This window comes from Canis lupus, chromosome 13, assembly GCF_003254725.2.
Source record: "Canis lupus dingo isolate Sandy chromosome 13, ASM325472v2, whole genome shotgun sequence".
Taxonomy (NCBI): Eukaryota; Metazoa; Chordata; class Mammalia; order Carnivora; family Canidae; genus Canis; species Canis lupus.
This window is the reverse complement of record NC_064255.1, coordinates 30,192,131-30,215,211: the sequence shown is the minus strand read 5'-3', so window position 1 is coordinate 30,215,211 and position 23,081 is coordinate 30,192,131. Positions and strand designations below refer to the sequence as shown.

At 54.0% G+C, this 23,081-nt stretch overlaps 1 protein-coding gene and 1 long non-coding RNA gene across 21 annotated transcripts in view; one reads left to right on the top strand and one right to left on the bottom strand.

The window, feature by feature from the left end:
* Window positions 1-17,064, bottom strand: part of LOC112662041 (uncharacterized) — a 61,633-nt gene extending 44,569 nt beyond the window's left edge. Inside the window, exons 1-4 of one of the 5 annotated variants that reach the window (XR_007401590.1) lie at window positions 16,785-17,064; window positions 11,761-11,993; window positions 5,321-8,673; window positions 3,960-4,142 (exon numbers count right to left, since the gene is read on the bottom strand). This is a non-coding gene — a long non-coding RNA (uncharacterized LOC112662041). Of the gene's footprint in view, window positions 1-3,959; window positions 4,143-5,320; window positions 8,674-11,760; window positions 11,994-16,784 lie in introns of those variants that run through there. The other 4 variants (XR_007401592.1, XR_007401588.1, XR_007401591.1 and 1 more) reach the window with 4 other exon arrangements.
* A 178-nt stretch (window positions 17,065-17,242) lies between these two features.
* Window positions 17,243-23,081, top strand: part of ST3GAL1 (ST3 beta-galactoside alpha-2,3-sialyltransferase 1) — a 97,261-nt gene continuing 91,422 nt past the window's right edge. For 7 of the 16 annotated variants that reach the window (XM_035718842.2, XM_035718042.2, XM_035717811.2 and 4 more), the window contains exon 1: window positions 17,248-17,585. The gene's annotated coding sequence lies outside the window, so the exon portion shown is untranslated. Of the gene's footprint in view, window positions 17,586-18,486; window positions 18,588-20,582; window positions 21,386-23,081 lie in introns of those variants that run through there. The other 9 variants (XM_049092770.1, XM_025450339.3, XM_049092769.1 and 6 more) reach the window with 7 other exon arrangements.

The following is a 23,081-nucleotide window of genomic DNA, read 5'->3' as shown; positions in this document are numbered from 1 at the left end:
GCTGGGTTGGGGGTTGGGGAGGCAAATATGAGTCGTGCTGAGTGTTACCTAGGAGCGAGCAGAAGTGTGCAGCACGCACTCTAGGCCTGGACCGTGATCTCAATCCCGTCACAGCTGTGTGCCATGCGGTGAGTTACTTAACTTCTCCGAGCCTCGCTTTTCTCATCTGTGAAACAGAGATGATTCACACCAGTACCGGTCTCCCAGGGCCGCCCCAGGGACTGCGTGAGTTGCACACACCTTCCCCTGCCTTGAGCAGTGCCCAGAATGGCAAGGAACACAATAATATACGTGAGCAATTCTACTGGGTATACAGCATCTAGCACAGTTTCTGGTACCTAAGAGGTGCTTCATAAACTATGGTGTTTTTTTTTTTTTAAGATTTTATTTCTTTATTTGAGAGAGAGAGTGTGAGCAAAAGAGAAAGAGAATGAGAGAGAGAGAGAGAGAGAGAGAGATGGAGCAGAGGGAGAAGCAGACTCCCGGCCCAGCGGGGAGCCCGATGCAGGGCTCCATCCCCGGACTCCAGGATCATGACCTGAGCTGAAGGCAGATGCTTAACCGACTGAGCCCCCCAGGTGCTCCATAATCATTATTTTTATCTCATGTTTTATCAAAATTATCCAATACCTTCAATGCCTCATGGACCTGTGCCAGGATCAGGTAAAGAAGGGAGTATTTGTCAGCTACTGATGCCATCTTGAGGCAGGGGCATTGCTTATAAATTGAGAATAAAGTCTTTTTTTTTTTTTTTTTGACTACTGAGAAGTCAGGGAATAAGAATTCACTTTCTCTTTTTTTTTTTCCCCAGTATGGCATGGTGTTTTATGGTTTAAAAAATCTGCAGATCTGTCCATTGCTTCTCTTTTCATTCCTAATAAGGTTCTTTTTTGTCTTCTCTCTCTCTCTTTTTTTTTTTTTTTGGTATATTTTTTTATTGGAGTTCAATTTGCCAATATATAGTATAACACCCAGTGCTCATCCCAAGTGCCCCCCTCAGTGCCCGTCACCCCGTCACCCCATCCACTTTCTTGTCTCTGCAAGAGTTTCCATTTCTGGGGCTGCGTGGCCCTGAGTGAGGGGACACACAGCCCTTGGCAGCCCACTCTTCTGAAGCCTGCCCGAGGCTGCCTCTCCTTGACTGGCCTGGAGAGGGTTAAGCCTTTCTTCCCTGAGAGCCTTGCTTGAAAAGGACCCCGATGTCACCGCAAAAGCTGGATATTTCTTTTGGCCTTACCACCAGTCCATTGTGTAATCTTGGACGCGTTCCCTCCCTGGTCATTAGCTGATCTGATCTTCATAATATCCCATTTAATAAATGGAAAGGCGATAGAAAGAGACCTGCCCCCAAATTACAGAGACAATTAGCCCAAGGATAAACTAGGAACGAGGAAAACGAGATAAGGTGGGAGCTCCCGGGGAGGAGGGGGGGATCTGGACTTCAAGATGATTCAACAGCTCTGCTGGGCAACCCTCCTCCCGGGGGGTGGGGGGTGGGGGGGGTGGTCCCACCTTGACCTTGGTGACTTCCTCTCACCCCATCTGCAGGGCTCCAGCCCCTCCCACCCTGACAGGCTCCTCCCACCCCCACCCCCAGGGGGGAGGGAGATGGTTCTGCTGCTCCTCAGGTGTGATTCCTGGAGCCTGGGCATGACCAGCATCTGGGTCCTGGGATGTGCTGGAGAGTGAAGGACCCAGGAGGCCAGATCTAGGATGGGTGGGGAGTAGGAGCCCAGGAACCTGCTCCCTCCCTTCTCCCCGGTGCAGTACTTTCTGTGCCTCTTGGGGACCCTTGCTGTGATAGGGCCATACCAAGTAGAGCCCCTGGGGTTCACACCCTCCAGTGTGTTCCCCTACCTGTCCTGCCTGCCTCGCCTTTTCTCTCCAGCTTCTTTGGAATCCTTCTCTCTGGTAAAATAATAGCAAGGAAGCTTTTCCTCAGCTTTTGCTCAGTGGGATTCTAAGAGTAAGTAATTTCCCTCTCATTATTATTAATTAGGATAGCTAAAAGGCAGGAGGAAGAGGAGTCAGAGCAGGACTGAGAAGGAGAGAGGGGGTGCCACTGGCCATAGGTGGGTAGTAAAGAAGCATCCTGAGCATTTCAGCAACTGACAGCAGTGCAGTGGTGGTTCAGTGCACAAACTGGACGGCCGACTGCGGCCGACGGCCGGGTTTGCATCCCTCTTCGCTTAGTTACAAGCCTGTCACTGGGCAAAGCATTGAACTTTCTGTTTCCTCATCTGGAAAGGGCAGATGACAATGATTCCTCTGTCATGGGGTTTCTGAAAATATCAAGTGTACTGATAATTTCTCAAACGCCTAGCACAGTGTCTGATACATCGTAGGTATTATTTATTTGCTTGTTAAACATACAAGTCAACACAGGACTCTCCCTGGACTTTGCCTGTTTGCAGGACTCTGAGGAAGTTAGTGAGCTTCTCTGGGCCACAGTTTCTTTAGCAACAAAATGAAAGGTTTGAATTAATAAAGGACTTGACCAGTTTTGAGCCTCTGTTTTCTAAAGAGACCCCTGACCCCCCCACCCCACGCCTCCCCGGGCTCTAATGTGAATCCAGCACCGTTGCGGGTCAGGGATGGTCATAGATCATATATAAATGGCCTTAAGATTTACATAAACCAGGCCCTAATTAATCTTCACAAGAGGCCTGTGTGGTTGTGGGGAGTTCCCTGTATTTTATGGAAGAGAAAGGGAAGCTCAGAGAGGTTCAGTGACTTGTACAGGGTTGCAGAGTCAGCTATGGGATCAGAGCAGACTGGAATCTGGTTCACTGGTCGCCCCACGATGCAGCCCAGTCCTGGGGACAAGGTATTCCTGCAGACACCCCAGCTCAGGGGCTCAGGATGGGACTGCAGGGCTGGATGCATCCCTGGCAACTTATAGGGGGTCCTCCTGAGGGCTTGGTGGCTCCCAGATTGTAGGGCGGCAGCTGCCCAGCTGTCTGGGCCGCTGTGGGAGGGCTGGATGCCGTGACACCTAGGCTCCAGGAGGAAACGAGCACATCTGGATGGGAGCTCCCGTGTTTGCTTGGCTGTCTGCTGGGCCACAGTGGACTGGGCACGTGGTGGGTGCCCAGCAGATGTTTGCACGCAGCCACCTCAACTTCCCCAGAAAATTCTGGATACATACGTGTTCAGTCTGGGTTTTTTTTTTATTATATTTTATTTATTTATGCTGGAGAGACACAGAGAGAGGCAGAGACATAGGGCAGAGGGAGAAGCAGGCTCCCTGCGGGGAGACGGATACAGGACTTGATCCCAGGACCCTGGGATCATGCCGTGAGCCAAAGGCAGACGCTCAACTGCTGAGCCACCCAGACGTCCCTAGTCTGGGTTTTTAAAATTCTTTCTCAAGACATTGCCAGTCACCTGACCATAAAACACTTCACACCATATTAAACCATCACATAAACGAACAAGGTAAGATTTCTTTTGTCACCTTCCTAGAAGAATGGAAGTGGGAGAAACTCAGAGCCTCTGTCGTCCTCTGTGGGTTCCCGGTGGAGTGGGGGTGGGGGGGCGGCGGTCAGGCTGGGACATAATCAGGGTGTCAGGTGGCGGGGGGGTGAGGATGCGAGCCAGGCACCCGTGCACCCTCTCCCTGCCCGGGGTCTCGTTTCTACAGAAGTCCCAATATTCTTCCTTTACTCCGAGCTAACAGCATTTGCTGTAAGTTTATTTGGACTTTGTCACCCTGTCCCCAAAGAGTGGCACTGACATGTTTTCTTTTCGTCCTGGTATCACAGGACCAGATTCGTTGCTCATGGGTATTGGAATGACATCATTTTGACACCCAACCCTGGCACCTACAGATTCTGAGGAATGCATTTCTGCTTCCTGGGGAAGCTCAGATGGCCTCTTATGGGATGGCGACAACCCTGCTGTTCGGTGGAGATCGCCTCCTTTAAGGGCATAGTCTTGGATCGAGAGGGATGCAGATAGAAAAGAGGATGGGTTTATTGTTCTGTTTAATTCGTGTATCTTTGGGACACCTGGGTGGCTCAGGGGTTGAGCATCTGCTTTCAGCTCAGGGTGTGATCCTGTGGTCCCGTGGTCGAGTCCCGCATCAGGCTGCCTGCTTCCCGCATCAGAAGCATTGAGTCTGCTTCTCCCTCTGCCTGTGTCTCTCATAAATAAATAAATAAATAAATAAATAAATAAATAAATAAATAGATAAATGAAGGAAATGCACAAAGTGGACTAGGGCCCCCTCTCCCGCCCAACAACCAACTTCCAGCTGGGATTACACCCTAACAGCCAGGCACTGGAGAGGGGGCATCCGAGAAGGAGAGCGTGGTCTGGGGAAGACCACATTTAGTAAATGTTCAAGTTCACCAGCTCTGGGTCAGCGACTAGGCAAGGGGAGCACAGAACGATGGAGTGACACACACCTGGCCTGCAAAAGACACAGGCCTGTTGAGCGCAAGAGTGAGGTTATGTGTAAGGTACCCTGGACACTAGGGGAAGGGGTTCAAGAACACGCCTGGGAGAGCCAGGGGCTGTGTCAGGGCAGACAGTGCGCCACCTGAGGCTGCAGGCCAAGCAGTCAGCGCCGGCTGGACAAGATGCCAGGAAGCAGTAGGCAAAAATGCGGAGGCAAGAGAGAGCATAAGATACACAGGACACAACAGGGCTCTGGTACGTAGGAAACAAATTACGAGGAGGGAAGAAGGAGCAGGACTGGGGACAGACAGGCAGCCACGGGCAGTGCAGGAGATCTGCGTGCCCTGCCAATGAGGTGTCACGTCTTGCAGATGACGGAGATCACACAACAGCACAGTGAATGGGTCAGTGGGGTGTCCAGGTAGTCCTGACCCCATGGTGGTGTTGGTGTTCTCCTCCTTCCCCTCCTCCTCTCTCCTTCTGCTCCTCCCTCTCCTCCTCCCTCTCTTCCTCCACCTCCTCCCCCTTTCTGATCTTCCCTCTCCCTTTCTTTTTTTTTTTTTTTTAATTTTTTTTTATTTATTTATGATAGTCACACACAGAGAGAGAGAGAGAGGCAGAGACACAGGCAGAGGGAGAAGCAGGCTCCATGCACCGGGAGCCCGGGTCTCCAGGATCGCGCCCTGGGCCAAAGGCAGGCGCCAAACCGCTGCGCCACCCAGGGATCCCCCCCTCTCCCTTTCTTCCTCTCCTGCTCCTCTCTCCTCCTCCCCTACTCCTATTCCTCTCTTCTTCTCCTCCTCCCCCTTCTGCTCTTCCCTCTCCTCCCCCTCCTGTCCTTCCTCCTCGCCCTTTCTCCTTTCTCAATGGACCCTTACTGAATATAGTATAAAATCACGAGTTTATTCCTTTGTCTTACCAAGAAGAGCCTCTCGTAAACATCACAGACCTTGTTTGCACACCTGTTCAGAGTTTGAGGTCATTACTCAGCACATAATCCTTAGGGCCAGCACTGCAGGTGTAACCTGAAAAAAAACACCAGAGCACACAGATCGAGGAGCCCTTGATGTGACTGGAGCTGGTGGATCTCAAGCTGTGTCCACGATCCACGGAGGGGATCTTAACGCTGCTGTAGCAGGTAAAGGAGGTCCAAGGGCCCCCTTCCCCTGCACTGAGGATATATTTATTTTTTATACCAGGGTTGTCTCCACCGGAAAATGTTGCTTGTCAGGAACAGAAATAGTCCACAGTTAAAAAGTAAGGAGGGCAAAAGGCATTCGGTGGAAAAGAATGGGTTCCTTCTACGTAAATGCAAGGAAAGCTCAACAACTAGCTACTACTACTAATAAACGTGTATTGAGTATCTACTGTCTGTCACTATTCAAGAACTTTACGCTTATCAACGTACTTAATCTTTATAAAAATACTAAATACTAAAGTGGACACTATTATGGTGCTGATTTTATAGCTCAGAAAACTGAGATTCAGAGAGGTTACATAACAAACCCAAGGTCACACAGCTAGGTAGCATCGGAGCCTTGATGTGAACACACACAATCTGGTTTCTGAATCAATGTTTTTTACCACTATACTGAAAAGCCAGAAGCAGGAAGGTAAGGTCTAGTGCAGTGCTTTAGGGGGAAAGGAATAAAGAATGGTCGCTTCAGGAAGTGGCCTGCATGGTGGGCCCCAGGGTGGGACCCCTGCCACCTTGTAACTGAGGAGGCAGGGGTCCGGTGGCTGGGAGTCTCCTCAAACTACTTGGAATGGGGAAGAGCCATTTCTCAAAGCAAAGGCCGATAGGGGGTTCCACACAAGATTTACTGTGAAGCAATAAACAAAGAGAAAAGGGTTCCACTGCAAAAGGGGGGGAAAAAAAGTATCCCCAGAGTCCTCTTATTTTGTATATGAATAAGTAAAAATAGGGAAAAAGCTAATGTTGGCATTGTGAGTTTTTATTTTTATATTATTTTTGTTGTGAGGCTTTTGCACATTGAAAATGTTTTAATACGAAAATCACTAAAAAAAAAAAAATCTACTTTTGGGGCACCTGGCTGGCTCAGTCAGAAGAATACGTGGCTCTGGATCTTGAGGTCATGAGTTCCAGCCCCATGTTGGGTGTAGAGATTACTTAAATAAACTTAAAAAAAAAAAAAAAAGCACTTTTCCTGAGGTCTCTGAATTCAACTTACAAATCTCTTTTAACCTAGACTATCGTTTAGCAATTACTTGCAAGGAGTCTCTTGTTCAGTGTTTAAAGGACCCTAAATAACTTCAAACAACTGGTCCAGCTAACAGCTGGATTCATTAAATCCCCTCCCTTGTTTAAAGGGCTGTGACAAAAGGTGTTTAAAACACCGACTGATGGGATCACTCCACTTACAACTAAGTTTGAAGACTTGTGGGTTCTTCTAAACAATCAAATGTGGTTAACTTTCTAATTTTTTTTTTTTAGTCTTTTCCAATGAAAATTCACAAGTCTGGATTACACCACTGCTCAGTGACGTTTCAAATGGGCATTATCAGGCTGATCGGACGCTATCAAAACATTTTCCTTTTCTTTTTATTACACCACATACTTCAAATACCAAACATATGCCGACTTCCCCACCGACGTTACTTTTGGGATTTACTTTCCCTTCACTCGGTAAAACTCATTCTAAACTTTGCCTGGGTGGAGAGGGGTCAGGCTAGGAGAATAACCAAGTTGTTTCAACTTCACAAGCAAGTACCGACCTAACCTCACGAACTTATCGACCAGAGATTACTGGCCAGAACACAAGGTCTGAGGGGCAAGGACAATTTTTTTTTTCTCCTTCAAGACAGTTGGCGCTGATTCAGGCTTTTTCTAGTTACTATGGCAACACGCAGCTCCAAGGCCACACTGTGCACCTGGGATCAGCTTCTACACTCCTGCCTCTGCATCTAGGCCCAGTGATCTAACCCCTTCTTAACCTGGCAGTAAGGATTGCTACTTGCCCCCAGATACCCATTTCCCACAGCACGTATTCCTGGGATAAGGACTACCCTTACCAGTGTCCCTTGCAGCTAGGTGGCTGGGAATGGCCTTGGGAATGAGATGTAAGAGGAAGTGGTGTGGGCAAATCTGTAGGAGAATGTCCTTAAAGGTAAAGGGCATGTTCTAATCTTCTGAATGACTGGGATGAAGAGTTGATGGCTGGAGCCCAAGCAGCCAACCCAGACCAGGGAGTCACTTGGGGATGGATGGTGCGCCCTACTGTGAAACAACTGGCTGGATGGAGCCTGGGTCCCTAACCCTGTAGAATGCCACGCCAACCTCATGTACCAGGACTCAGAGAAAGGAAAGATTAGCTCCTGTCTGATTAAGCCAGTGCGATGTTGCGTTTTCTGCTGTCAAATCTCATCCTAACTGCTACCAACACTACCACCTGACTTACATAGGTGAAATCCCAAATTCTTCCCCCGACAACAGGATTCTCTGCCAGTCAGCTATTTTGCGGCCTGATGCAATTCCGCCTTCTTCCATGTCTGGTCATAGACGACAGTCCTAAGGCACCCCGACGACTTACAGGATTTTGCCTAACTGACACCCCAAATCAGTAGCAGATGTCACATCTCTTAAAACTGAGGCTAGAGCTCCCAACACGACGTCGAGGTAGATTCAGCTGCCTCCAGAATCATTAAAGGCAGATCATTAAATGAAAGCATCTAACATTAATTCATATTTTATGAGTCTGCAGTTCAAAATATATAGCTTAACACCAGAATGTCTAGTAAATCAATACACACGAAAACAGTAATAGCTTACTGTGCGCTTACTACGTGCATGGCTTTGTGAGCCACTGTCTTTAACCTTTCCAACATCCTAGTGGGTGAAGTGTGTCTTTATCCTCATTTTAGATGTAAGGAAGCTGCAGCCACGGGTTCAGCCCAAGCTCAGACATGCAGCCGCACCCCGCAAACAGCACGAAGTGTTAGAGGTACTCCTGCCTGTGTGCGGTCTCCCCACGGTTTTAAGCTTTTTTTTTTTTTTTAAGATTTTTATTTATTCATGAGAGACGCAGAGACAGAGACAGAGACAGAGAGAGGCAGAGACATAGGCAGAGGGAGAAACAGGTTCCATGCAGGGAGCCCGATGTGGGACTAGATCCCAGGTCTCCAGGATCAGGCCCTGGGCTGAGGGTGGCGCTAAACTGTTGAGCCACCCGGGCTGTCCTCCTCACGATTTTAATGATCAAGAGAGAAGAAAACAAAAAGATGCTTGCAGGTTCCATCTCAAGGGATGTTAGCCTATTCAAGTAAAAAAAAAAAAAAAAAAAAAAAGGAAATTATTTCAGGGCTTCTTTGCCATTTCTCAGCACCATATAAGGCTGTCATCTTTATTCCTTTTAAATATGGAAACCTTCTAACCCTACCCCGAATTTGGATATAGGCTTGGTTTCTGCTGAGCAAAAGTAACTTGTTCTTCTTTGTGTGGGGGGGGTTGGGGGTGGGGAGGGGAGGGGCGGAGGCAATTGGAAAATTGTAAGACCAGCACCATGGGCACGTAGTTTCAAAAAGAGGCAATTATAAGGCTTTCTTTTCTCAGAGAGATGCCCTTGGCCTGGCGGAGCCCTGATATTTGGCAACTCCCACACGGAGTACTTTTCCATTCTCATCTATAAAACATTTGCAGGAATGTCGACAAGTATACCATGCATAAGAAAGATACTTAAATTAATAATGGCCATCATTTATTGAATGCTTACTAAGTACCTGGCACTGAGCTAATAACTTTTCATATGTAATCTTTCCCCCTTAAAACGACTCTGAGAGGTAGGTACCATCGGCCCATTCTGCAGACAAAACCTGGAAAGGGGTTGCCTGGGAGGATCAGTGGTTGAGTGTCTACCTTTGGCTCAGGGCCTGATCCATGGAGCCTGCTTCTCCTCCCTCTGCCTGTGTCTCTGCCTCTTTCTGTGTCTCTCATGAATAAATAAATAAAATCTTTATTTAAAAAAACAAGACAAAACCTGGAAGGCTCAGAAAGTTTAAGTCATGGGCAGGCACACGGGTCCGGAGCCCCAGGCCTCCCTCCAGCAAGCAGGTGGGGCTGCCCTTGGACTTCGCCGCCTGTGCTCTTTCCTTTAATTCCCCAGGTGAAGGCGCTGGTTCTTTTTTTTTTTTTTTTTTTTTTTAGGGCGCTGGTTCTTAAATGTCAGAAAACCATGATACAGACCATCTTCCATCCCTAAAGAGCCCGCAATTTCTTTTCAAGAAGCAAAGTGTTAACCTTGGGCTCCTTGACATATCTCAAATGCAGCAATTGCATTCTGCTTGTTTCGACTTTACTCAGAAGCGGAATCCTTGGAAGACATCGTAGAGTGAAAGGTTTCGGTTGCAAGGACCCTTAAGATTATCTAAGCCTGTGGTTTCCATCCTGGGAACACTCTGTCCAAACGGCAACCCAAGTGGAAGCGCACGCACAATTGAAGCCGTCTTTGTCAGCTCCCTCTCTTACCCCTTCGTGTGGTTCTCTTTGCAAGTAACTTCCATAATGATAATTAATCATGGATACTAGAATATCTCCAGGATCCACGCACTCAATACATACTTGCCAAATGGATTAATGGACGTGGGTACCCATGTGCAATCCCCTCGGGTCTGACGGAGCATAGTTTGAAAACCTCGCTCTAACTCAACCTCCTCAAGACAAGAAAGCAGAGGTCAGAAAAAGGATGCTCACAGCCACTGACAAGTCAGGTGGCTACACAGTGGCAGAGCCAGGCCTTGGGGTTAGAACACCTCATCAGAGAGACTTTGTCCATGGCCCTGTTGGGATTTATGGTTGAAGGGCCGAGTAGGATGTGTCCACCCCGCCCCTGCAGCTGTGTTACAAAAGGAAGTTGTTCAAAACTGCAGAGTCCTGGACCCTGATCTGGGGCTAGTGAATTGTGACTCCCTTGGCAGTGGGATGCAGGACTCTGTGCTTAGAATAAGCCTCCTGGAGTCATCCTTGCACATGCCGAAGTTGGAGAAGTGGACTCTCCAAGGGTTCCTAGTCTGGCCCCAGGATAACTGGCGATGTAGCTGCGTTCCTTCTCCTGCTTGGGGCCAGAATGAAGAGCCACAGGCCTACCTGGCAGGCTATGTAGAAGGTCATGTTCTTGACTGATTTCTTCTATAACTATTTACTGACAATTACCATGTCCTCAGGGTTCCAACCTTGTTCCTCTTCATTTTCCATGACATCCTCATGTAGGGACGCCTGGGTGGCTCAGTGGTTGAGCGTCTGCCTTTGGCTCAGGGTGTGATCTGGGGGTCCCAGGATCAAGTTCTGCATCGGGCTCCCCGCAGGGAGCCTGCTCCTCCCTCTGTCTCTGCCTCTCTCTCTGCTTCTTTCATGAATGCATAAATAAAATCTTAAAAAAAAAAAATTCCCCATGTGATCTCACTCACACTTGGTCTCTACCACCACGCTTGTCTGGGAATCTAGTCCTGTAGCCCAGTCCTAAACACACAACTACCTGTGGCCTGACACTCTTCGGTCACTCCATCCACTCCCTTGTGTATGGACTGGCTTGTGAGTGCTCGCAGAATAGAACATGAGGACGACGCTACGTTACTTTAGGAGCCAGGTCATGAAGGTTATGTGGCTTCCACTTGGTCCTCCTGGGTGGGATGCTCTGTCTCAAAATCCAGCCTCTGCCTCAAGCAGCCTAAGCCACCTGGACATGCTCCGGTGGACAGAGCCCGGGGAATGTAGTCTTCAAGTCAACCCATCCCCATCCCTACACCTAGGAGGGAAGAAGCCTCATAGGACCCCAGCCTCAGCCACTGAACTTAACTGCAGCTTCCCTGACATGTGGGCCATAAGATAAGCCCACCCTGGGAGGTTCTATCCAAATTCCTGAGCCCCAGAATCCTTGATCAAATGCAACAGCTACTATCTCATGCCTCTCGTTTTTGGGGATTAAAAAAAAATATGTACTTCTTTATTTGAGAGAGAGAAAGCGAAAAAGAACACAAGTAAGGGGGAGGGGCAGAGGGTGAATGGGAAGCAGACTCCCCACCGAGCAGGGAGCCCAATCCCAGGACCCTAGGATCATGACCTGAGCCTAAGGCAGATGCTTAACCAACTGGGCCACCCAGGTGCCCCTGGGACCCCTGGGACCCCTGGGGGATGTATTGTTATGCAAGGATCAGGAACTAGAACAAACTGCAACCAAATGTCCCGCAAAAAAAAAAAAAAAAAAAAAAAAAAAAAAAGTGAAATGTGATGTGGGCCAACGGTACTTTCTCCTTCCCGAGGTTCTGTGTTTGGAGATGGCCACCATCCACCCAGCGTTCGTTGCCGTCGCCCTGGGGTTCCACGTAAAACAAATCTCACTTTGGTACCTTCAAGAAAGAAGGCTGAGTTGCCGCGTGTTTCGTCCCACAAAGCCAGGGATCCGAGGGGAAGATGTTGCCAAGCGCTGAATCCACAGCTCAGCACTGCCTTCAGGGATCCGAGATTTTTCTAGCTTTCAACCCAATCGTGCCAACACTCGTCTTGCCATGAGAGATGGCTGTTGCCTCTTCAGATGCCTCGTGCCCATCTGGGTGTGTCTGTGGGTGTTAAACTTGTAGCTCTGGGCGAGGAAGGAGGAGGAGATAGGGATCGGGGTGTTCCCCTCCTCTCACCACCCCTGACCCACGTGGGTGGGTTCTGCTGGTTTCCTCTCCTCTGAAATGCATCTGCCTCTGCCCAGGCTTCTGCGCCTTCCTCAGGTCAGACCCCTGACACCTGGATTATTGTTATGATCACTGCCTCCAGTCTGGACACCCTCCTTCCCCCGCCGCCTCACAAGGCTGCCTGAGTGGCCTGGCCAGCATGCGAGGGTCCACATGTCCCCCCATCGCCTCTGCTCAGATGTGAAGTCCCTGAGCTCCTAACGGCTCTCAGGGTAAAGCCCAGACCTGCGAGGCTATGGGTGAACTGGATGAGCTCATGCGTCCTACACACACTGCACACGCCCCTCTGCTCTCACCTATCTCATCCTGAGATCCCGGGCCACCTGTCCCCAGGAGCTACCCCGTGGTGGAGGAGGTCATCGAGAGGACGTGACCGCCAGCTGAAAGGAGAGCTGGCCCGGGGCAGGTGGAGGATCTTCACCCCCTCCCTTGTCCTTGGAATACACACACCACCTCTCCTGCACCCTGTTCCCCCAGTGGGAGCCGTTTTCAGGGACACAGCCTTGAAAAAGCCAGGGGTCGCTGAGACCTCCTGGACAGTGTATAGGACGGGACCTCATTAAGGCCTCTCTATAAACTTTTAACAGTCTAGAAGGCAGGTTCAGAGATCTACTCATCTTGAGGCACCCAAGATAAGACTTATTAAGTTCTCTTGCTTATTAAACCTGCCACTCACCATCTCTTTTGTCCGTCTCTCCCTGTCTTCTGTGAGTTGGGCCAGTTTTGGATTTTACCCCAAATGTTCCTGAGCCTGCAAACCAACACCCTCTAAGTGCCCAGCTGCTGGCCTATCACAACACTGCCCCAGTGTGCTGAAATTACCAGGACTTCAGTCCCCGCTGCCAATCTGTGAGCTCCTGGAGGGTGGGGACTGTGTTGTGTCCACCTCCATGACCCCAGTACTTAGCACAGTGTCTGATGGGTCAGGGTCGGCCCTAAGTATCCAATGACTGTTGTTCTGGGCAGAGGAGGAGAACACACACAGACACGTATACACACACACACAGCCACGTGAAGAAGCAGCAGAGACCCAAGGGATCCTCTACAAGCCAAAGAAGGCCAAGGACTGCCAGGAGCCACCAGAGGCTGGGAGACAGGTACGGGACTGATCCTCTCTCAGGGCTCCCCAAGGGAGCCAAACCTGGTGGCACCGTGATTTCAGACTTCTGGCCTCCTGCGTAGTGGAAAAATGAATTTCTGCTGTTTTGAGGGGCCACCCAGTTTGTGGTGATTTGTTACAGCAGCACTAGGAAATGAACACATCCAGGAGGGCTGGATCCAAGGACAAAAGCTTAGGAGCAATAGTCATCCTTTATGGGTCCAGTCCTGCAGCCTAGAACAGCAAAGGCTCTGCGGAAACTAAGTGAGGACTGCTAGGAATCAGAGTTCTTGCACACCAGGTCTCACACGAGATCTCAAGATCTTTATTTACTGCAGGGGTTGGGGAGCCCCATGATGGCTGTTAGTGACATCTTCACCGGCCCAGGAAGATGGAGACCCATATTGATTCCAAGGACATAACAACATGTCATTTAACCAGAGCTTCTGGACTGAATCGTATCTGGTACACAGGGCTCATTAAGAGAAATAATGGGAGAAAATGAGGGAGAAATCCACGTTGGGACCACATCAAGGAGGACCTCCACTGCTAGGCTCAGAAGTTTGGACTTGTATCCTTAGACAATGGGAACCACTGATGTTTTAAGGATTTTGAGCTTTGGAATGCCTTGCAGCTTTGGAAAAAAACTAATCTGGCTATAGATCTATCAGTTACTTGCATCTGGCAGCAAGTAACAGCACCATGACCTAACGTGGCTTAAACAAAAGAACTGCACTGATAAATACAACAGAAAGTCTAGAATTAAGCTTTCAGGGATGGTGTGATCAAGGCTCTGGGTCTTCTAAGCTTCAATTTGGCTCCCCTCATGGGCATAAGATGTCTTTCAGAGGGAACTGAGTAACTGAGATCAAAATACTTTCATGTTCATGTACAGTTGGAAATAAAGAGAAGCTTCCCAGGACTCTTGAGGCCTCCTTTCCTAGAAGACACAAGTATCTTTCTCTTTTTATCTTATTGACCCAAACAGAGATTAAATCTACAGTTTCCCCGAGCCAAAATCTGGCAAAGAGATTAGGATGGTCATGATTGGACAAGATTAAGCAGCTGCCTTCACATGGATACTGGGTGTAACATATGTTAGTGTAGAGTGTGTGATTCTGTGTTAGGTCTGCTGGCTCAAAGGCCCTGAAGACTCCCAGGGTTGGAAGGGGGTTGAAGGGTCATGCATCCTGCATTCCCTGTGATGCAAAGTGTACAGCTCTCCTTCCACATGTTCACTCTTGGGGTGGGTACATGCTGCCCGGGCAGCCCATTCACGGCTGGATTGCTGACCCGTGACCCAGCGAGGCCTGCCAATCCGATTCCTCTTTCTGGAAAAACTAAAACCCAGAATAGATGAGTAGTGGAAAGTGAAACTGGAGGGAGTGTTTTGACAGTTGTCGTGACATAGAGGGGCCAAGGCCACAAACACCAGGAAAATCAGACGGCAGCCCCCAGGACTTAACAGAAGAAGACTGTGGGCAGGGAGAGAACAGAGCAGAGACGGGGCAAGAGGAGGGAGAGGAAGGGCGGGCTTCTCTCTCAGGGAAGGAGAGACACGGGGCTGGAGCCAGAGCCAGAAAGACTGGCTGTCTCTCTCCTTCCAGCTTCTGTCATTACATCCCTCGGTTATTTCTTTTTCTCTAGGGAAAGCCGGGCCCCCCAAACCACGGTAAGTAAAGCACTGCTCCAAACCAACTGCCACACGCGCAGCAGCTCTGAACTCCCCACTGACGAGCCAGGCAGCCTTTTCTGCCCAATCACCCAGATGGCATCAGGGCCCATTAGGCTCCTTCCATTCTGTTGTGTGAAGAAAGGGGGTGGGGGGAGGACGAAATCAATTACCTTCACCATTATTACCCAGAGCTTTGCAGTAGCTCTGAACACGTGGGCGTGGGGGTGGGGGTGGGGGGTGTGTGTGACCATTAAATCAATGTCAGGGCTCCCTGGGGGGATTTACTGCGCAGACACTCCCAGTAATGACTATGGCTGCTATTCCTGGGCAGGGCACGCCGCCGGGAGACACACTCAGGGTGACAATGAGGGATGCCCTCACACACACCCCTGACACACAGCCCCGGATGTGGGCTCCTGGGAAAGGTCCAGGGGCCTCAGAAGTGCTATCTCTGCAGCATATCACAACACTAGAACAAACAGGAGCGAGGGGTGGGGGTGGGGTGGGGGGGTGGGAGAGGCCCTCTCTGTTACCTGGTAAGAAATACACTGAAACAAAAAGTATGTGGGCCAGAAAAGGCCTTGCCAGGTTAACCCAGCGAGACTAGGAAAAGGTGCATCTGATGCACATCTTTTTATAGATAAGGTGATGATTTATGCATGTTTCACCATAGAGTCACTTAATTAGGAATTCCCATCTCACTGTGGAGTCACCTGGGGGAACTGCCAAGAACCCGAGGCTGAAATTAAGAGCTGACTTTGGTTCTTGGCTGCAAAGTGGAACAAACAGCTGGATGATCGGGGGCCACTTACTTGCCCAGTCTGGTCTTCTCTCCAGGCTCTGCTAGGATAAGACGGTACAGTTCTAATCCCTAAGTAGTTTACTTTCTAGTGGTGCATTCTCTCACTCTCCTCCTCTTTTCCAGTCTGCTCCTTCTCTACCTCTCTCTGTTCTGAAAAGCTCCCGTTTCCCCTCCCAAGGCTGCGAAGTCTCCTGAACCAGCCTTCACCCATTCCCTGGGGCAGGCCACCTCCTTTTTGCAGGGGGAGGCCCATCATCTAAACAGGACTTTCACTGGGCACTTCCTATATGACCAGCATAGTTTTAAGGGTTCAACATGTACGAATATACTTGATTATTACAAAACCCGATGGGCTAGACAGTTATTAGGCCTATTTTCACAGAAGAGGAAACTGAGGCATGGGGCTACCTAAGCCAGGATTCTCTAACCAGCCTAACTAAGGTCACACATCCAATGAGGGCAAGGCAGGATCCGAAGCAGGAAGTCCCATCCAGCGGGCCCTGGTCTGGAGCACACACCACAGCCTCCCTCTAATGAGCGATGTGCTAGGGAGCTATCCACTTTTCCACTGCAAAAGGCTGACCTCTCCAAGGGAAGCGATGGAAGCTAGAAGAATTACGTGCCCCCTAGGCCACACTGTGCCTCCTTTTCTTAGCATCAGCTCAAAGAAGTTTCAAAAGAGGGTGCAGTCCCCGCAAGGGGATAAAAGCTGTACAGTCACGTTTTGTTAATGCTTCTTAAACCTTGTGTCCAGCATTTTAGCCTCCAAGACTGGCATTCTGTCTTCCATGCCCCCACTTCCCCATAAAGGAGAAAGGGCAGCCTTCCTCCCCCTCCCTCCCTCCCCCCGCAAACCTGAGCCCCAAAGGGAGCCGGGTCCCCGAGGCCCCCGCCCCAGGCCGCCCTGGACGCGGGCCCTGCGTGGAGTCCCGCTGCCTGGCGCTGGCCCTGCTCGGCCCCGCGGCGCAGCCTCCGCATCTGGGAGGAAAAGAACAGGCGGCGGGGAGGCGACCCAGGGCGGGGGCCGGCCGCGGTGGCCGCTGCGCCGCTCGGGCCTCCCGGGGGCCCCGGCCCCTCCCGCTCCTCCCCGCCCCCTCCTCCCCGAGTCCCACCTCGAGTCCCGCGCCCTTAGGAGGAGGTCGATGGCTTTGCCCGGTCACCGGCAGGGATCGGCCCCTTCTCGCTGCGGTGCGCGCCCATCTCGGGCTCTTCGGGGCATCCCCGCGGCTTCTCGGGGTGGGGACGGGGGGGGGGGCGGTCGCCTCCCCGCCGGGGCGGACCCCACGAGCGCCCCCGCGGCCCTGCTCCGGCCCTGCGAGCTCGTGGGCGGCGGCCGTCCCCGCGGAGCCCTCTCGGGGCGGCGATCCGGGCCCCGCGGCGCCTCCCGCGGCTCCCCGGCTCGGCCTCCCGTGCACGTGGCTCCGGAGCTCGCAGGAAGCCCCGAGCGAGCGGAAAGCCGAGCCGGGAGCGGGCGGCGGGGGCGCGGGGGGCGCGGGGTGGGGAGCGCGCGCGGGGGGCGGGCGCTGGGCGGAGGAAGGGGAGGGCCGCGCGCCGCCGAGGCGCCCGCCCCGCTCCGGCGCGCCCCGCTCGGCCCCGGCCGGCCAGGGAAGCGGCCCCTCCCGTTACACCCGGGGGAAGGTGCTCCCGAGGCCGCTCCCATCCTCACCCCGCCTCCCCGCTTCCCCGGCCCCAGCCTCCGCCGGCGGAGCTCCACTATGCCAGACAGTTTCGACACTTTGCAAAGACAAAGACCAGAGGGAGGAGGTAGGGGAGGAAGAGGAGGAGGGGGGGAGGAGGACGGAGCGATGTGAGCGGGGAAGGGGCGAGTGTTCGGGACCCCCCCTCCGTTCTCGGCGGAGCCGCCCCCTGCCGGTGCCCCAAGCCGCGGAAACTCCAGCGCGCCTCCAGATGCGGTGAGCGAGCGCGCCGCCCGGGTGCGCGGGGGCTGCGTCCGCCGGAGTTGGGGCTCGGGCAGTTTGCGAGTGTGTCCTCCGAGCCGAGCGGGGACCTGCCCGCGGCCGGGGGCGGAAGCGGTCGGGAGGGGTCTAGGAACGAGTGACGGCGCAAGTGGGACCAAAGCCCCCCCCCCCGCCCTCCTCCCCGGGCGCCTGCGGGGAGACACCCGTAGGGAGACCCCCGGCCCCGGCCCCGGCCACGGCGTCACCCGGGTCGCCGGGAGAGGGCGGAGGTGCAGGAGGAGGCTGTGATCCCAGGAGCCGGGCGCTGGGACCCGCGCGGGGAGCCCGCGGCGGGTCCGGGGCAGCGGTCCCCGGAGTGGCCCCAGTGACATTGCACCGGCGCCAGGCTGGAGCCTCCCGGGTCGGGGCCGCCAGAGGGCGAAGCGGCCGGCGGGGCCGCGGTAGGAGGGGTCCCGGCTCCGGGCGGCTGGCTGGGGCGCGGGGCGCGGGGCGCGGGGCGCGGGGCGGGGGCGCGGGGGCGCGCGCCGGGGCTGCGGGCGATTCGGTCCGGCGGCGGCGGGACGGGGTTGCACCGAGCCTCCTCCAGCCCCAGCGAGCGCGAGGAGCACCTCCGGGAGGTGGCGGGCGCCCCCGGGGACGGTGCAGAAGTTGGCGCCCGGGACGTGGCGCGGTGGGCAGGGAGGGATGGGGTGGGCGCCGGGAGCGCGGCGGGGGTGGCGGGACTCCGGAGCCCGCCCCAAGCCCGTTAGGCGCCGCCGCCGCCGCCGCCGCCGCCGCCGCCGCCGCCGCCGCAGCGCAGCGATCTGACAAAAGTTAGCAACTTGCCCGCGTTGCCGGGGTGTGTGACCGGCGCGGGGCACGGGCCGCTCCCTGGGGGGGCGCAGCGGGGCGGGCGGGCGGCGGCGGGCGGCGACCCCGGGCCGCGCGCGCAGGGGGCCACGGCTGCATTCGGAATCGGGACCGTGGCGCAACTTTGAGCTCCTCCTTTCGCTGAGCGTGAGTGTGTTTGAGCGTGACCTTGCGGGAGGAAGCGCGGCTCAACTTGAGATGGGGGTTGAGGCTGCGCCGGGGCTGGCTTCTCCCTGCCCCGCGCGGCCCGCTGTCCCGGAGGGCGTGCAGGGAGGGGTGCGGGGCGTCGGCAGCGTCGCCGGGGTCCGCTCCGCGGCTGGAGCCCCGGGTCCCACCAGCCGGCCATCGCGGGGCTCCCGGGGGTGCTCGGCGGGTGGACACGTGCGCGCCCCAAAGTGCGCGAGCCGTGGGGGCTGGGCGGGTCACTGCGTCTCCGGGGCGCGCGGGGAGGGGGGCCCTGCGTGTCCCGCAGCGGGAGACGGCCTCGGGGCGCAGGAGGGCTGCAGGCGTCCCGCCCGGCGTTCACGTGCCCACCTCCAGGAGGGGCTCCTCGCCCCGCGGATTTGGGCCCGGATGGTCCCCCAGGGGACACAGCGAGCGCCCCCCCCCCCGCACTCTGAGGTGTGTGTGCTGGGGACGGGTGCGGGGTGGGGTGAGCGCGGGGAGAACGAGATGCGCAGGGAGGGAGCTTGTCCCCAGCCTAACACACAGTAGGGGAAAAAGGCTGTTTGCAAAGGCCCCCCCCCGGTGGAAATGCGCTGGCGGGGCCGGGGAGGCCCCTTCCCTCCCCCTCCTCCTCCCCATTTCCACTACACGATCCGCGTTCATCCACCCAGTCCGGCCCTTTAGGCTCCCGGCCGTGCCTTGAGCACCTACTACGTGCCGGGTTCGAAGCTGAGCTGTTCTTAGAAGCCGAGGGCGGAGCCGCCTGGTGTTCTTTGCCCGGAGCTGCGTAAGGGCGCGCGGGACGCCCGCAAAAGGCAAGGTGCACTGCCCCCTGCCGGCCGCGCTGGAACCTGCCGCCCGGCCCCGAGGTGGGGAAGGGGCTCGGGCCACAGGGTGGGGGTGGGGTGCCCCCTGCACCTCCCTCAAGGTGCCCCCTGCACCTCCCCTTCCTGCCCCAAACACCCCGGCCCCCGGCGCGGCCGGTTTCTGAAATCCCGTGGTTGGCTGAAAAGACCCATTGGAGTTCCCCATTCCCGCCTCCCCCGCGCTCGCCCAGGCTCCCGGTCTTCCATCCTCTCCTTCTGTGAGGTTCAGGAGTGAGCCTTGAACTCCCCAAATCTCAGTTTCCCTATCTGTGAAATGGGGTCATGACTGTTCCCTTACAGATGTGCTGCGCGGAGCGTCACGTATCATTGTGCGAATGTGCGTGCACGTGGGGATATACGCGTTCACCTGTGACTGACTACCTGTGACTTCGGATCCGGGAAAGGAATCTTAGAAAGAAAAATATTTTTTTTTTATTTTATTTATTTATGATAGTTACAGAGAGAGAGAGAGGGGCAGAGACACAGGCAGAGGGAGAAGCAGGCTCCATGCACCGGGAGCCCGATGTGGGATTCGATCCCGGGTCTCCAGGATCGCGCCCTGGGCCACAGGCAGGCGCCAAACCGCTGCGCCACCCCGGGATCCCAGAAAGAAAAATACTTTTGCGGAATAGATAAATAACAGAAAGGGGAGGGGGCTCCTTCCTCTTCCGCCTTTGAATAGCCCCGCAAGCCTGGGAATGAGCGGCCCCTACGTTCTGCTACCCCAGTGTTTGCTGTGCAGGCTGTAGGGTGGGGACACGGCCAGGGCCTGGGCAGAAGCAGGGTCTTCCCCTCACCTCCTGGGGTTGGCAGGCCCCAGGCCTCCTCTTGAACGCTGCCCTGAGAACAAAAACAGGAAGTGTTGCCAGAAGTGATGGCAGAGGGTTTCTTTAGGGGGCGTGGATTCTGCTCCTCCAGGCTCTGCCCCAGTTGCGGAAGCTGACTTCTGAGCAGCCTTCTTGCTGACCTCAGGGCTGTGTTGGCACTTCACGGCACAGGCTGGGCATTCCCCCCCCACCCGCCCCCCGCCCCCCCCCAGCCGGGGTTACCAGCACCCCTGCTGATGGTGGGGACCTGCACATATTGGCTGTCTGGAGCTGTCCCCTAGGTATGGTGGGGGGATCCATCTGTGGGCCTGGCGGTGAGCAATCCTTTCCTGGAGTCTCGGGTGTTTGTGTGGCTTTGTGCCAGGCAGGTCTGAGATATATATATATATGTATCCACCAGTCATCTCCTTATCCTGCTTCCTAGTAAAGCCTGTATGCACCAAGGACGAACACCACTGGCCAGTGGAATTGCTGGCCAGGTCACAGAAAAGTCTAGAATAAGGCTCACAGGCACTTTGTTCAGTTGTGGAACACATGGAAACTTCATACACCGCCCCCCTCCTTGCAGACCGGAGGATCTGAGAGCTCTCTGCTCTAATTTGGGCACAGGCGCCCAACCTTGGGCCCCAGAGGAAGCCTGTTCTACTCCCAGGGCCAACGCTCAATTGCTTGGTAACTTGGCACCCACACTGTTCCAGGCTCTGGTCTCAGTTTCACTCTCTGCAAAATGAGAGGCTCGGAGTTCCGCTGACATGGCCTCGGGGCCGTTAAAACCTTTCTTCATGAAGACAGCCTGCACCCTTCCTGCTTCTGCTCCAGGTCCATCCTCAGAACCTTCCAGAAAGTCCTGGCACGTCAGATAACAGGGCCAACCGGGCAGTGGCGCCCCACCCCCCCGCCCCTTCCCTTACTCATAGAGCCTGCTCCAGACTCTCAGAGCCCACACCCACTTGGTGAAGTCATTTGCCAGCAATTCTTCGCACTGGACATTGAGAGGTTTCAGACCCCAGAAGTCTCAGGCGCTGGGTCTGAAAGTGGGCAGAGCCCAGGTGACATTTGTGGAGACTCTCAGTGGTGCGTATAGCCGGTAAGAACTGTGGTGACTTCACCAGAACCAATTCTGCTCCCACTCCAGAAGCTGAGAATATTCATAGAAATCATTTTGTTCAATCTTTCATACTAATGAAAAAAACAAAAACAAAACTGAGGCCTAGGGAGGGGGGATGGAAATCACAGAAGGCTGGGTGACAGAGCTGACCTAGAACACTCGCTGCTCTCCTAAACTCCAAATAGGTGAGTCCTCTGTTTGCCCTTCCCCACATCTGTATTCTTTTCCATACACCGAAGTCTCCATTTCCTTATTTGAAACCAGCGTTCCTTGGGAAGCCTGGGGCTTTATTGTTTCTTGGGTCTTGTTGTGGGTCGCGTTGTTTTGATTTCGGCTGCACCAACATTTATTAGGAACTCAACTATGTTCTAGTCACCAAGCAAGATGCTGGAAATAATAGGGTTGGAAGAATATGAGATCGATCCTGCTTCCTTTCCCTGCTCCCACCCACCCCCAGAGGTCACAGTGTGGTGCGGAGGTGCATGGGTGCGTGAAGAGTATGTTGCGGTGTGGGTTGCACAGGGACACACGCGTGTGCTGCGGGAGGGCCGGAACCGAGAAGGGAATGGATTCCTCTGCCTTGTGAGACCCACCGAAGGGAGACCAGGCCTGAATAATTAGGGGGATCAGACTGCGGGGAAGCAAAGGTATATTCTAGAATGCAGAGAGCTGGTGTCTAGTGTGCTGTGCACCCTGCGCGCCCAAGAAAAAGAAAGTAAAGTAAGAGCCCAGGCGTAGGTCTGTTCTGCATGGTGCAGGAGCGAGGGAACTGGGATCTGGGGAGGGGTGGTGTCAGGGATTTGGCCCCAGTCCTGTGGCATGTGCCGATCCCTGGCTTGCTCTGGTGGGATTTATTGCTGCTCAGCCCGAGCGCGGGATCCAGAATTGTGATCTTCCAAGGGTTACGGGCGTTGCAGTGATAGCATGTGAGATAGGGTAGCTGCTTTGCTTTCCCTTTAAGAAAATAAAACTCAGTGCTTTATCTTTAATCCTTGTCCTTCTACTTGATCTCAGATTTGAATGGCTGCCTAGGTGGGGAGACGGGGAGACGGGGTTAAAAGCCTGGCAGGCAGCTTGGGGTGTGGGATGGGGGTGCGCACCGTGCCCAGGTTTTCAGGCACAGGATGGTGTGAGCTCGAGCAAGCCCTGCCTGCACTTGGGGGGCTGGGCTGAAGGGCAGGTGGGTGATTATCTCTGGACGCAAGGTGAGGGGTTGCGGTCCTTGCACCTGCACAGGACTGTGTGGTTGGGTGGGGGGTGCGAGTAAGAACCTGAGCAGGAGGGTTAGATCGGTAAGTGCTGATGGCTGGAGGCAAGGTATCCAAACAGAGCATGTGGGAAATGGAAGAGTTGACTGAAAGGCAGAAAGTTCTAGAAAGCTCACGGAAAAACACTTGATGTGCAAGGCTGGTGTTAATGTTAAATGGTCTGTTAGTAACTCCCACTGGAAGGAGGGAGGCCGAATCAGCGGGTGAGAGCAACAGCTTGCTTTTCTCATTCCTGCGGATTGCGTAAAACTGAATTTCTCTATCCCTAGGGCTCGACACTGGGAATTACCAGGAGCAGGGATCGCTGGGGGCGGAGGGGAGTGTACAGTGAAGGTGCTGCTGGCCCTGAGCCCCTCCCAGGTGTGGCCCGACTGGCTCAGCAACTGGTGTGACCTGTGTCAATGTCA